This window comes from Crinia signifera, chromosome 1 (genome assembly GCF_055691185.1).
Source record: "Crinia signifera chromosome 1, ASM5569118v1, whole genome shotgun sequence".
NCBI classification, from domain to species: domain Eukaryota; kingdom Metazoa; phylum Chordata; class Amphibia; order Anura; family Myobatrachidae; genus Crinia; species Crinia signifera.
In genome coordinates this window covers 76,583,311-76,599,245 of record NC_139217.1, presented here as the reverse complement: position 1 = coordinate 76,599,245, position 15,935 = coordinate 76,583,311, and the positions used below count along the sequence as shown (strand labels likewise).

Genomic DNA, 15,935 nt, shown 5'->3' with positions numbered 1-15,935 from the left:
CAGAAAATCTGTACGTGTGTACGTACCTTAAGATACTCTTCCTCTACTTCCCCCACTGGTAGGGAGGGGAGAGACACCGGGCCTAGTAGGTGGCTCTCTTGATGGGGTATTTAGCCCCTGAAGGATGAGGCAGCGAAAAGCCTGAGCTAGTATCCATTCCCAAGGAGTGGTGAAACACTGGGACTGAGTAGGTTGCTCCCATTCCAGAGGTTTCTAGCTTCGGATGGGGAGACAGCGAAAAGCCCAGCATAGTACCTTAACCTTGCGATGCGAGAAGCACTGGGACTGAGGAGATTGCTCTTCCTAGGGGGCCTCAAACCTCAAGGGTGTCAATGGAAAAGCCTGGTGGAGTATCCATTCCCATGCCAGGGGTTGGAAAGCACCCCAGGTAGGAGCAGAGAAACACTTGGTTGGACGTTGACTGGCCGGCTGCTTAGAGCTCGTGGTGTAGCGTGCCTCCGGGGAAACTCAGAGGTGCCTTAAAAGTTCATGTGTCCGCACACTATAACGTTTTGGCACTAGCACTGCTCACTTTCCTTTTAAGCATTGCACGTTTTTGACTGGGGCAAGACAATTTTTCAACAATTTGGCTTGGGTCTCTTCACTTATTTATTTCTCTTCACCCAGGGGTGGCCAAACCGGTCCTCAAGATCTACCAACGGTCCACATTTTCCAATTCACCTAGCTGGGCACAGCTGCAGTCATTACTAACTGCCACATTTTCAAACATGCTGCATCCATTATTACTATAGATCCACAGGTTGTTTGAAAAACATGAACTGTTGGTAGATCTTGAGGACAGGTTTGGCCACCCCTGTTGTATGGCCTCTTGGACCAGTTTCAGGTGTGGTTCGTGGACATGTACACTGGCGTATGACACAAGCAGGAAATGCTATTTAAAATGGTTTGCACCCTGTTCCAGCAGCTGCAAGCAATGCCTAAGGTGGTCTGCTCCGTATGCACTCTTCAGTGGCACTTGGATTGACTGGAAATGGTAGGCTACACCCCATTCCAGCACCTGGAATGGTTGTTTATTGTGGTCACCGGCCCATTCCAGTACCCAGGACAGCTGATTAATGTGGATTGCGCCCATGTTCTAGTACACAGAATGGCTATCTGAGGTGGCTGCCCATTCTGGTAACCTGAACAACTGGGTGGTCTAAGTCCCCTTCTGACATCTGGAATGACTTGCTAAGGTGGACTGTTCCCTGTTTGGTTGCCTTCCTGTTCCGGTACCCATAGTAGCGGACTTAGGTATGCTGCACACCATTCCAGCACTCAGAATGGCTGTCTAAGGTGGTCTGCTTTCTGGTTCGGAACCCAGAGCAGCTAGCTATGGTAGTCTGCACCCTGTAATGCCACTAGGGTGGCTGGATGATGTGGGCATAACTGATGATTAAAATAGTCAAAAGTTTCCTGGTGATTTTTTATTTTAATCAGCAACTGATAGGCAATGGCTTCCCCAGCTTTGGGTAACACCCCCTGCCTTCACCGCATTAACAGTGAACAAAGGGTTATTTATTATCCATAAAATTCTAATATTGTGTTAAACACACTCCCCAATGTAGCAAGAGTTACATAGACCAGCTATAGTACCAGCAGCCATCTTTGAGCTCCCCTTCCTCCCTAGGTTCGAGCTAGCAGCAGCAGGAAAGGTATGTATGTGTGTGTGTGTGTGTGTGTGTATGTGTGTATGTGTGTATGTATATATATATATATAACACACACACACACACACAAATGGAGGAGTTAAGCATTACAACTGTGCATGCAACTGGCATTAATCATTTTGAATAAAAGCACTATTTTTTTTTTAAATAGGCTTTTATAAGAAGTCACGGCACCATTCTAGTAGTCGCAGCATAGTCAAAAAAAAGAACAATGGGTGTTTTGGGATTAATCTTGACTGTTGACCCCACAATATTCTAATTGGCATCCAAGCCAATAAGGTGCAGGCAGGCCTGTATTGTGGTTGTTCTGTGAGAGAATTAAGTATGCTGACCCTGTGGGTAACCTTCCTTTAGATCAGTGGTTCCCAACCTGTGGGTACACTGCAGACCAGTTGGGGGTACTTTTAAAATAATTTTGGTATTGGCAGAAGAAGTAGTCTCCTGATGGAGGAAGAAGTCTCCCATTGCCGTGGAGATGAACCACGTTTCATCACTTCCAGTTCCGTCTGCAGTGTCATCAGCGTCTCCTTGTGCTTTTGCCCAACTAGAAATCCACTGGGAACTACCTGCATTGCCCTCAGACATCAGCGATCATCTGCCCCATGCTGATATGGGTGGAGGAAGCAGCGGCATTAATCCTAAAGGCATTAGCGGTAACCCTGGAGACAGTACACAGCCTGCGGCCAGACACAGAGGGACCCAATTCCCAACCACACGCTACTCCACTACTCCTTAATATAAAGACTTGCATACCGCTAACTTCCTGTAAGTACTGTGGATATTTAAAATTGAGAGGAGGGGGTACTCATAAATGAAATGTTTAATCAAAGGGTAAGGGAGAGAAAAAAGGTTGTGAACCACTGCTTTAGATTAACCCCTTCAGTGGCAATCCCGAGAATTTTCTGGGCTGTGTCTCAGTGCCCAGTCTGGCAAGCCCGTAAAATTCTCGGGATTGCCACTGTTTAGAGCCGGCTCCCTCCCCTCTGCCGTGCCTCCTCCTCCCCCCTCCCCTCCGGGTTTTCTATTGACGTCTCTGGTTCCGGCTTATGACAAGCCAGCTGCAGGGGCGGGGGGGCCAGGCAGCGGCTGATTGACAGTTCCCGGACCCGGGGAGAGAGTGGTGGGTTTTTTTTTAGGGCGCTCTCCCCATAAAAAACTCGCCCAGTGGGGAGCTCTCCTGAGAAAAAAAAAAAAAAAACACCACTGAAGGGGTAAAGTGCTGAGTTGCTGATAAATATTACTTTATAAAAAAAAATAATAATAAAAGTATAATAATAGTGCTAATAATCCTAGGTGTAACCGCGTTGCATTCTAGGCTTATTACTTTAACCCAGTGGTTTCTAAACGTTCTTGACTCATGGTGTCACAGCTCTAGGATAAAAGCTTTTTATTGCTGCATTTTTTTTTTTCAATACTAACTTTAATAAATTGTACCTAGCTGTCATGTTTAGGGTCAGTTATGTCTTGGTGTACAGTTGTGCTTTTGATCGTCCATGTGTTTTATCATTGGTTTTTGCCTATCACTTTGACCATAAGTATTTTGATTGGGTGTGGTATGGGACTCCGACATTCATTATCCCGACGTCGGGATCCCGACTGCCCGTAGTCAGACAGCATGGCGAGCGCAAAAAAGCCCCTTGCGGGCTCGCTGCGCGAGCCACCTATTCGATTCTCCCTCTATGGGGGTCGTGGACCCCCACGAGGGAAAATAGCGGGTGTCCGTCGGGCACCCGGCTGTCGGCATTTTGACAGTTGGGATCCCGACGTCAGGTAAATGACTGTCGGGATCCCGACTGTCGGGAACCCGTCCGGCACCCATTTTGATTTGATTCTGGACCATCAACCAAAGGCATCCCTGCAAGAGCCTTATGGCGCACCAGGATTCCTTATCACACAGTTTGGAAACCACTGATTGAAAATAACATTTATCATGAAACTATTAAATATGTAAATCAATCTTTTCACAATTGCAAACATATATTTTTTATTTGAATTGATATACTATTGTAAGCAGTTCTCCTTTGGATAATCAGAATATAAATGGTTTATTTTGGGAACTACAGTATATGTAAGAGTAGTGATATTTCTACCAATCATTGTAAACAAACAGGGTCCTTTGGGTTTCAATTATCTCACCTTGGTACAAATTAAAATTATTCAGCACTCAAACAACAGATTCTATACACTCCAGAGAATATTACTGTGCTATCTTACCAACACACAAAGCAGTGACTACAGTAGACGTTATAGGTCAAAGCTGGTGGTTAGTTACATTTGAAACGTCAGAATAATGTACAGTAGCTGTGTGGGATGTTTCATAACCTCCAACAGTACCGATTTTGCCGGTACAGTACCGTTTTTAAACAGTCTGTACCGGCAAAATTCAAGTGTACCGAATGTACCGGTTTTTCTGCCCGCAATGCACCCGTTCCCAATTGTGCATTGCGGGTCCCAGGCCAGCGTGCGACGCGTCATGACGTGACGCGCCGGCACCGCGGACCCGTCGCACAGCAATCAGGGGAGATCACAGCGTGTGTGCTAGCCCTCTCTGGCATGCGCAGTGGTGATTTTCGGACACCAAGCGCACAGAGAGTAGAGCTAGCACAGCATGGGACTCCGCGGTCGGCGCGTGGGTGCAGACATGGTAGTGGCGAGTGCGGCCTGCTTCCTGCTCCTGACATTGCGGGCTCCCTGTACAGGCGCTGCTGCTCGCCCCAGGGCTGCTGCTTCGGAAGCACGGAACTCTCTGCACCATCCGCACACCGTGTACTACAACGCAGCATTCTCCAGCTCCTGGTACAACACACTTTGGTTGCGTCATCTCCTCAGCGCTCGGGGGCCGGATTCCCGACCACCGCGCCCTGCTGCTGACCGCATTTGGTTACGGTATGATACAGGAACCTGGCAGCACTTACACTGTGTATAGAACTAGAACTCTTGACAGCTGGACTGGATTATAGAATCCCCCATGTTCCGCCTGTCATTTTGCCCTGAGTGTTCTTGGGGTTCTTATACTGTATGTAGACTATCCTCTGATACGGTATATGGGACGATAGACTATCCTCTGATACGGTATATATAGGACGATTTATTTAAGTTTTGGGAGAAGTGGAGAAAAATTACAGATTGTCATTTTTAAAAACACCTTGGGGCAGATTTAATTGTTTTGTGGGTGTCTACCAGGGCTATTTAATTGTTGCCCCCATTTTGCTCACATGCGTTCATAAGCACTCGGTTTAGGAACACATTTACCATTGTATATTTGCGGCTACATTGGCATACCCTCCAACAGTGCCGAGTACATATTCAGAAAGTGGATGACCACGCCCCATTTACCAGTGGCCATACCCACTTTAGCCATGGCCATGCCCCCTTTATGTGTATGTACCGATTTCTGCCTTTCAAATGTTGGAGGGTATGATGTTAGAGCCCATTTGGTTTATTAATATCAGTACTGTGGAAGCAAATCTTCACAAGGAGACATCTAGGATGGATTACTCATACCCCTTTCACACTGCAGCTATAACACGATATATTGCTGATTTTTAAGCGTGTCAACCCGGTTCTAGGTGCAGTGTGAAAGCTCCATAGTCAAAATACCGGGTCAAAAAATACACAGTTCAAGTGCGATTCATTTTGCAGTATGAAAGACTCACATCTGGTATTCTGAACACATGACTGTGACACAGAAGGTGACAGGCTGTCTCCCTGCCTGATGGCACTATCTTGAATCAGGAAACAAGAGAAATAGCTTTAGTAGTAGAGAAGCATTTCTGGCATATTTCTACACTTCAGATAATACAGTTATGGCAACATGGACTGATGAGGAGGGGAGGGAGATGCTTAGATAAGAGGGGAGGCAGAAACTGCCAGGCAAATCACTGGCACTGTTAAGGATTTTCTAATATATAAAAACATAAACATTTGTAATTACTTGAATCACGTCCTCGTACCCTCGCTCCTTTTGGGATTGGGTCCCAAAAATGCCTGGGAATTCAATAACAGGATTCGAGTTTCGATTGCAGTCTAATGCCGGGCAGCGTCTGAGCACCCACTGTAACTGGGGAAATCTTTTCTGTACATTCCCTGCTCTGGCCCCCTGGCAATAATGTAGTGATCTCTGACTGATGACATCTTCCAAAAATACGCTCCAAAAAGCCAAGAGAACAGCACCCTGGGTAGCAGGCGCTGTGAACAAATGTGCTAGAATGGGGGTTAAAGTTCAGCCTTGGCTAAGCTTGTTTCTGTGAGTGGTTATCAGCTGCAGCAGGGGTACTGATCCGTTCCCGATGGCCATGGGGAAGGTTAATGGAATGAGTCATTTTTTGGGGTACTGAGGAAAGAGGGGTGGGAAGGCCAGCGTAATGCCACACATAATTGCTATAATAATGACTGATAGAAAAAAATATATACTATAGCGAAGCGGAATTTGGTGCCATCACAGATGGTTTAAGCAAGAGAAGGAACAGCACATGAGGGAAGAGGGTCCTGCTTGTGAGAGCTTACATTCTAAAGGAGAGGGGCAGACCATGACCAGTGATCTTCCAAGTGATTGGATTTAAACATACGGCAACGGGAGATTGGTCAGACGGACTCAGTGGTGAAAATTTCCATACACAGTACCCAATCTATGTATTGTATATTTGTATATTTTTATTTAAACTTTTTTATTTGTACATTCGATATTCAATTTTTTTTATCTGGATGTTTATTGTGCCGAAATAAATTACATTTTTTACCTGTGGACCTTGGAGCTTCCGTGTGTGGTTAGAAAGTATCCAGGACTGGTGACCAAAGATACCCTTATGTGCATATAGGGCACAGGCACAAGGTAAGCCCTATTCATTTGGGGACGTGGGACCAGCTGTGGATTCTAAAGATACCTTTACAAACAAATAGGGCGTGGGAGACCGGTCAGTAACACAGATTGGGTACTGTATATGGAAATTTCCACCACTGAGTCCGTCTGACCAACCTCCCGTTGCCGTATGTTGAAATCCAATCACTTGGAAGGTCACTGGTTGTATGAAGAGAGGACCGAAGAACTTTACTCCTACCATTTGCTAATTGTGGACAGCGCAATAGTTCTTACCATTTTTTGCAAATTTGTCTATTGGTGTGGTAACCATTGGTCCAGGGGCGCAGGTTTCTTCACATTTGCTTTTGTACTGGGGGGGGCAGACAGACAGGGGTGACACAGCTATACACATCCTAATAACTGCCTCTGTGCTATTGTACCACTGATGAACACATCAATTTGTTCACCCTTAAGCAAGAACCATGTTTTCTATGAATCATTAACAAATGATTGATGTTGGAGAGTTACACAAAGTGATTTCTCTGTAGCAGTGACTGTTTTATTTCCTTGACATGTCATCCCACAGGGAAGTAGATGTTTTCCTTCTCTCTATGGGCCTAATTCAGACCTGACCTCTTTTGGGCGAATTTGCAAGCCCATTGATTATCGAATGACTGCGCATGCATATGGATTGTAGCAAACCAGAGACAGATATAACTTTTTGTCCCAATCCCCTTGCAACTTGACTAACAGGAAGCAATCGACAACCACAGGTGGCGATGCCCTATCCCTACAGCAGAGACAGCGCTGTCCCTGCTGCTGGCTCCGGGCTGTGCAGGAGATCTCGCGTGAGTAGCGAGATCTCGCACATGCCCAGTACAGCCGGCCGGGGCAAGAAGACATTGCATGAGCTGATGCACTGTCTGCTTCAGGGGACATTGCCGGAGGAGGGAGTTTACGCTCCTCTGCTTCGGCGGACAGGATGTTACTATATCTTATCAATGTCCCTTCCTACTTCTCCTGGTTAATGAGGCAAAGCAGGAAGTGTTATAGTGGCATGATAAGCGCTGCTATAATACATCCACCCCAATATACGGTAAGAATGTCGAGGACATAAGGTTGACAACCCAACTGTCAAAACAGCTGAAATATTGCCATGGACAAAGTATCGATAGAAAACATTCCACGGCATGGTTTTGTGTTATTTTCAGGGGTTAGGTTTATTATTATTTATTTATTTATTGTGTTACAATTTGAAAAATCTGGTATTGACTTGTTAATTGTCAACATTATGTATCTGTCAACACTTGTGGACATTTGTGAGTGTTGCCAATTTTTTGACCTGATGTCCATGTCGACATTCGGATTGCCAACATTCTGAATGCTGGCTTTCATACTATCCCCTCATTTCCTTATAGCTCGTTACATAGCTAATATAAAACTATGCATGTTATGAACATTCTTATTTCTAGTCTAAAAAGAAATGATTTGACATAAAGTAACTATATATAATGCTCAAAACACTCATACTCTTTAACCATCCTCAAACTGTCATTAAGATTTTAATACTGCGATCCACCCTAAGGGCCAGTTCCTGCTCCATTGCACTGTGAGATTTTATTGCTGATCTAAAGCTGCATCATTGCCATACCTAGGATTCAAACCCATTACCTGTTAGGAGACAGACAGTCAGGAGAAGTGTGCTTCAATGTGGAGGGAAGCTAAATGTGAAAAAAAAAAATGAAAATAGATAATTAGCAAGTGGTGCCAAAAGCGCCCCCTACCCTGCAACACTATGTACCGTGGCACAATCTGCACCACCATAGTTACGGCCCTGAATACATATACCTCCTTGAGTTATTATTTGCCGTTATCATTTGTGGGAGGGTATCACTGCCACTACCAGGCTCCTCTACTGGCTGCAGCCATCCTACATGCATACTTTGGATGTGGGCTGCTGCGTAGACTGCAGAACCCAGGAATCGATTATAGTGTGCTTTCACCGGTAATTCTCAGGAAAGCGATCCTTAGCAATGGCTCATATTGCTTGTAATGAAAGCTGTTCCTTAAGTTGCATGATAGCACATTGCAGTTACTGTATGTTAGACAGTTTACACTGTAATAGCCCTTTTCCTTTTACACAAAAGGTGTACAGTAAGTAAACCAGCACCTTCAAATAATCTGTACAGAACCCGCCTGGTATGGACAGTATGGTGGTTACTTTACATTTACATGGAGGCCCAGCACTGTCACCTGTGAAGCTGATCCAGGCAATCTAATCTCCAGATCTTTCACCCAGTTGGACTTGGCAGCATTAGACCCTTTTGGTAGCTACTGATTCTTTCTCTATTGATCCTGGGTTCTTAAAAAATATATTGATTCCCCCAGCTCTTGCTCCTGGGTTCACCAGAACTGGGACTAAAGCTGGGTACACATATATACAATCGTTGGGCCGTTCTTCCGTTCTGGGTCGAACGACCGTTCAATTGTATAGGTGTGTACTCTGTCCCGATTCCCTCTGTACGATCGATAAACGGCCAAAAGCGGTCTTGTCCGTCCATACTCGGTCGGTCAAAGGTTCAGTGTGGTTTAATATTCATCCGACAGGACGGGCCCATATTGGAACAAAAGTTCAGTGTGTACGCACGTTTGATCGATATGCTGGCCATTCTTGCGATTATACTGCCAAAGCTGGAACGCCCATGTGGGCGTTCTATAGCTGCATGATCTCTCCTACAGCACATATAGATGGGTTATGCGTCGAAATTTTAAGAAGCCGCTTAAAGATATACAGAGCGGCCGTTAACTGATCATTAGCCGCAGACACATTCTCTCTAGATCTCTATAACATCATTGTGAAATATATGTGGGCAGCAGCTATTATATTATATCTTAAAAACAGCCCTCATATGAGAGATTAAACAGCAGCCGCTCATAATACCGCCGAACAGGTCAATTGCGCTGACAATATACGCCTATACAAATAGAATCAATTGTGGACTCAGATAAATATACAAAAATCTGAATATCAGTCCACATAAACAATTCTAATAAATCAGCCAATTCGCTAACAGCCTGTTAGAGACGGAGGAAGCGGCAGGTGCAATTGCAATAGCCGCAGATATATGTCTCTATTAATATAATGACTGCAAAATCAGTATATGAGTAACAGTAACTCTATCACGTGTAAAGAACAGATCATATATATGAGGGATTAAACAACATCCGTTTATAACACCGTTTAATACAATAGGCTGAATTTAGGGGTTAATTGTGCTGATAACACACAGCTATATAATAGAATTATTTGTGGACCAAACAATCATATTAAAGTTTGAATACTAGTCCACATGATAAATTCCAAGCAATCAGCCAATTCCTATGGATATACACATTGGGAATTTAATATACTGTACTAACAGCCACAATGGGGCTAACATTGGAGAAATCCACAACCCCGTAATTCAATACCCAATGTGACTGAGGGTGTACATCTGCTGCCACATAATCTTTCAATAAATCAGCCCAGGAACAATTTTTTTTGTGAGAATATTTATTACTGTTACCTCCAACAAATAATTCCCATCAAAGAAATAGAAAGATACAGCTATTGCTGTAAGCGGTCTGCATATTATTGCCAGTCTAATGAATAGAGTTTTGCAACAAAGTATTGCTAAATAGCAACATTGTCTCAAAAGTAGACAAATATTGCAGACATACAAGTGCTCTATACAAGAGCTGGGAAGGGAGAAATAATATACGTACAACTCCCTTGGAAAACTAGACTGTGCGGATCAATCTCTCTGCTGCGTCTAAATTTTAGTCAGCCGGTAGGGTGACTAAACTTCTATATATAGACGGGTTATGCGTCTAAATTTTAGTCACCCTGCCGGCTGACTAAAATTTAGACGCATAACCCGTCTATATATCAGTTTGCCGTAGTCACCCTACAGGCTGACTAATTTCACGTAACCTGTCTATATAGTGGTTTGCTATAAGTATGCCCTTAACCCAGCCCATAATGATAATTTTGTTTATATATGACGTGTCAATAGCCCAGATCGAGTGTGTACGGTAGTACAATCTTTTTCTTGCGACTGTTTGGACGGGAGTACATCGGACGTCGCAAGTAAAATTGTACAGATGTGTATGTGCGTATCGGCTGTTGTTTGTGGACGGTCCGACCCGTCTATGGTCGGTCGAACGGTCGTAACAAAACAGTGATTGTATATATGTGTACCCAGCTTAAGAGGGCTCACCAGGAGAATACAGTGGTAGGAGGCCATGCTTAATGGGTGCAGCCAGTCCCCCCAAATGGTATGGGCCCCATTTTATATATACATATATAGTAAATACTGAAAGTGCACACATGATCATTTAGTGAATGCACCATGCAGTATAATGTAACATATACTAATTAAACTCATGTTGTTCCTGTCGATATACACTACATTAATGCACTGCACTGTACATGTGATCGAGGACCCTGATACTGACTAAACAGTTACAATGAGAAGTGCATGCGGTTAATATAACAGTTGTCAGGATGACGGCAATCAGAATCCAGACTCACAGCCAGAAGACTGGTCCCGGAATCCCGTCATCAATGAAGATGCTGACATCGTAATCCCTGCTGCTGGCTTCTCAAACGTGAGTTGGCAGGGTGGGTTATCAACAGGCCGGGGTGGAAGGGGAGGATTAGGCACTAGTAGGGGAATTGTGGTTAGGTTGCGTGGGGAGGGGGGGGGTTGGGTTTAGGCTCAGAAGTAGGAAGGTGAGGGTTACGTACTAACGGGGAGGGTTAGCAGAGGCAGGGAGAGGGTAAGTATGCTATTGGACCCCTGTTGGGATTCACCACATCAAGCTGCCAGCGCTGGTATTCTGACCACTGGAATCCCATCTGACAGTCATCTGTATGTTTTCCATTAAGTCTAGTAAAGAGGATATACATGCGATTATAAACAAAAAGAGTGGCATGTAACAACAACATTTACTAAGCTCTTACCAATGAGTTAATTGTAGGTTAGTGAATGAAAACTACAGTGCCCTTCTGAGCATTGGCGAGAACTGTGTTCATCTCCAACATGGGAAGTAGGCAGGGCAGTGGTGGCATGACTGTCCATATTAATTGGCAGGAGGGCAAACGGAATAGTTTCTACAGAAGAGAACTGATAACCTTCACCACTCTGATCCTTTAAAACAGACTAGAACTTGCCTCATATAGGGGGGAAGAGTCATCGGCAGTGGGGCCCGCTGATAATTTTCTCGTGGGCCAGTCCCAACTTTGTAAGAGGCCGGCAATACCAGTAACTAAGCGGTAAAGAAGGCATAGCCATCTGACACTATCATCCCCATTTTAGTCCCCTCTTTTACACCAGGTAAGCATTTCCTAAATTTTGCATAACTCACTCCTCAAATGTATTGCCATTTCTGGTGTGGGAGATGGGAAGCCATGCATGTCTACAGAAACAAACCGGGGTGTAGATCTGAGGTAATATGTCTGCAGAAAATGATTACATTACTCTGCAATCCTAATACCATTGAGATACAGGAGATGTGTTTACTGGGAATGGGATCATTCGTCAGACTGCATTTAGGTCTACAGTCATTAGGTCGACCCCACTAGGTCGACTGGCAGGAAGGTCAACCTGACTTAAGGTCGACATGGGCCAAGGTCGACATGACTTAAAGTCGAATTTGCATAAAGGTCGACATGAGGAAGGTCGACTGGTCATAAGGTCGACATGGGTTTTTCACTGTTTTATTATCCGAATGTCGACACAGTCGACATGGACACAGTTGGCAATGAGAATCGGACCCTCGCATCGCTCGCTTCGCTCGCAATGCTTCGGGCACGGTGCCTCGCTGCGCTCGGCACACTATTTTATTCTCCCACCACGCCCTAGTGGATGGTAGGGCATGAAATACCGCCTGTCGGCACATGTCGGCTCAAAAAACAGTGAAAAACCCATGTCGACCTTATGACCAGTCGACCTTCCTCATGTCGACCTTTATGCAAATTCGACCTTAAGTCATGTCGACCTTGGCCCATGTCGACCTTAAGTCAGGTCGACCTTCCTGCCAGTCGACCTAGTGGGGTCGACCTAATGACTGTAGACCTAAATGCAGTCTGACGAATGACCGCATCCCCTTCACTGTATGTTACAATAACACACAGTAATTGTGATTTCCCGGTTCTCTTGCCTACTGTACGCCTTGTCAATAGTGTGTTACAGTGTGTGTTGCAGATAGATCTTATTACACAACACAAGACATCTGTAATTGCAGGAGTCATTTATTGTCAGCTCACTTACAGATGGAGCGCCTCTTGTTCAGCGCCACCTCTTGCCAAATCCCCTCCGCTGGCAAGAGGTGGCGGAGAGACGCTCCATCTGTCTCCGTCTCACACGCCCATGCGTCCCCATCTCTCTGCGGCGGGGAGCGGAATCCCTGCCCATTTCTGCTTCAGGGAGACGGGCAGGGTTAGGGGAGGGCGCTGCTGGCACTGACGGGGGAGTGCCAGAGAGCGGCGGTGGGCTCTGACAGAATGGGGCACACGAGCATCTCGTGTGCATGCCCCCCCTTCCATCTAATGGCGGGTCCTGGCGATTGGCGATAGAATCTCCAGGACCCGCTCTAATGAGAGGTGCTCCATGTACTCTGGGCCGTATAATCATTATCATCCAGGGTATACAGTAAGTAAGCATTTCCACTGTGAGAAGTACCTGAAAATCAGGACGGTCAGAAAATCCAAAAGGTTATGTTCCTGATTATGTCATTACCAAATACCCTTTATTATGTGAGTGGTTAACGTGATTACAGCATAGATAGAGCCAACTCACTGGTGATTGGAGATGATTTCATTTCCAAGTGCTGACACGTGGTCAACCCCTGAATAATCCGAGTCAATTTACAGGTGTGAAAGGGGTCTAAGTTGTGTATCCCACATGGCCCTAATTCTGCATCTGACTCTGTGGCAATCTTGAACTCAGACTTAGGGGTAACTTTAAGAATATGTGGCTACTATTGAAGATGGAATGTTGCTAGGCCAACAGATGCTATGTATTATCTACTAAACGGTGCGAAATAAGAAGTAGAATCTGATTGGTTGTCCATAGAAACATCCCATCTTTTATAGAACTTTGATCTAAGTAAATGTACCCCTTACAATCTGCACCTACTTCAGAGCTGTGCAAGTTGCAATGATGGAACTGGTAGTGGCATCTAAAGGCTCACCATGTGGTATTTGAAAGTCTATAGACATTGCAAGTGGGCGTCTCAGTCCTTGGCCCTTATTCTGGTTCACTTGCAAGGGCAAATTCCTTCTTAAATGGACAAACACATGTGCACTGCAGGTGGGGCAGATGTAACATGTGCAGAGAGAATTAGATTTGGGTGAGTTATTTTGTTTCTGTGCAGGGAAAATACTGACTGCTATATTTTTACACTGCAATATAGATCTCACTTTGAAGTAAAACCTCACTCAAATCGAATTCTCTCGGTACAAGTAACATCTGCCCCACCTGCAGTGCACATAGTTTTGTCCACTTGAGAAGGAATTTGCCTTTGCGAGTGAACCAGAATAAGGGCCCTTTCATCTCCACTACACCAGGTCATGTCATGCAGAAGCAACTGCAGCAAAAGAAGCAAGGACAGCCACATCTGCGTCAGATTCAGAATCAGGCCTTTTGTATTATTAGTGTTTGTTGCTAGCCCAAATACAATTTAACCAAATGGCAAAAAAGTGTTGTAATCTAGAATTTCAGGAACTAAAAATAAATATGTAAAGAACAAAATCATATCCATCATGTTATACAGGTTATTCAGCTGTTTCCATATCCCATATTCCATTCCATATCCCTGCGCATCAGCTGATGCCGCAAAGACCATCACCCGGTCGATGTACATGTAAAGAGGATGGGAAGATCCATCTGGAACCGGTGAGTGACTACTTCGCAAAGTGACGTCTACCCGCACCTGCTTCCCATCCTGTCCCGGAAAGTCATTGTTTGTGAATTTTTTTTATACCATGTGCCTTTGGATATTAAATGCTTTTAACCTTTAAGCATTTGAAGTCGAGTGTTTAAAAGAATTAGAAAGTAAATGTTACACCTACAATTTGCGTTCTGTCTGAATGAAAACATCAGCTGTCAAAGAAACCATTACAGGCACGCGAGGCAGAACCCTCAAGGAAGTGACAGAAGTTCTTTGACCTGTGGTATCCCTGTAAAGAAACTGTTATGCGCATGCGAGACGGAAATTATAAGTAAGTGTGGTGCCAGGAGAGTGCAAGCCCACCTGTATTAACAGCATTTCACATCTGAGCAAGGAGAATTCAGCGCTGGTTTTTCCCCTTAACCCTTGTTGTGCCAGATTGTCAGATTTGGGAGATTGGTGGTCTCCTGGAGAAAGACCGGCTGCTTTTATTTAATTAAAACCTTATAGCGCCAGGTTACAAGTAATCCTTTTTTGTTTTAATTTTCCCATTGTTTTTACTGGCAAGCTATGTCATATGGCAAAAACTGAATGTCATTCTGACTCACCTTGTGTTTGATCTCTACCGCACCGCACCTAAGCATCACATCCTTCCCTGATCTGAACTTTCTTCTACTCTCAATCCCCAGAATCCACTTCTAATTTTGAATGATTTTCTGGCCAACATTTCTCTTGCTTTGTCTCGAGCACACGGCTTATGTTTATCTAATGCAGTAAACTCTCTTGGATCTGAGTCAGTATGTGGTCTAATGTCACAGTACCTGCAGCCTGGCCTCCCCAAAAAACTGGTTAAATAAATTACACTTAAGTGTTTGTTGTTAGATTTAAACTTTCGCTCCTTTTAATACTAAACAAAACTTCTTCTCTGTTTACTAGACCCATGTCAGGCTTCCTGGTAAGTTCTGCTGAGGAATCTGCCTCACTTGCTGAATGAAGCTGAATAAGATCAGAAATAAAGGGTGGTTATATATTATACTGAAACAAGGCCAATCTCATAGAATTAGAGTCTTGTATGTGTTATAAGAACCAAAAGAATGTGTCACATCAGGATCTGCACATGACAAAAGCGACACAGCCTCTACCACACAAGTTGCCTTAGTCCTCCTTGGGGACCACATTAAAAAACTCTCAATCATGACCGTGGTGTACTTGTGTGACTGATGCCTGGCTCGGACAAAGGAAATAATTGCTAACCTGGACTAAAAAGCTGTGTTTTGGGAACATCTTCCCTTTGACCTCTGTGATACTTTCCCTACAACACAGTGTACGTTCTGTTGGTATCCAATACAAAATGCTATTCAACACTTTGACATGGAGGGTCATCCCTAAGGCTGCACCTTTTGACAGCAAGTCACTGCACTTCATAAAGCAGCATGTTCCTTGTGATTCCGCTGAAAGACTCCTGCATCATCGTTCTCCTTGTTTCTCCTGGATTTATTAAATACAGCCTCAAATGTGTAATGCAATCTGGT

At 44.5% G+C, this 15,935-nt stretch overlaps 1 long non-coding RNA gene across 1 annotated transcript in view; it reads left to right on the top strand.

Moving 5' to 3' along the window:
* The window catches only part of LOC146049063 (uncharacterized), a 17,216-nt gene extending 1,281 nt beyond the window's left edge, over window positions 1-15,935 (top strand). Inside the window, exons 2-4 of the long non-coding RNA XR_014466103.1 lie at window positions 2,219-2,435; window positions 14,287-14,408; window positions 15,340-15,935. This is a non-coding gene — a long non-coding RNA (uncharacterized LOC146049063). The remainder of the gene's footprint in view (window positions 1-2,218; window positions 2,436-14,286; window positions 14,409-15,339) is intronic.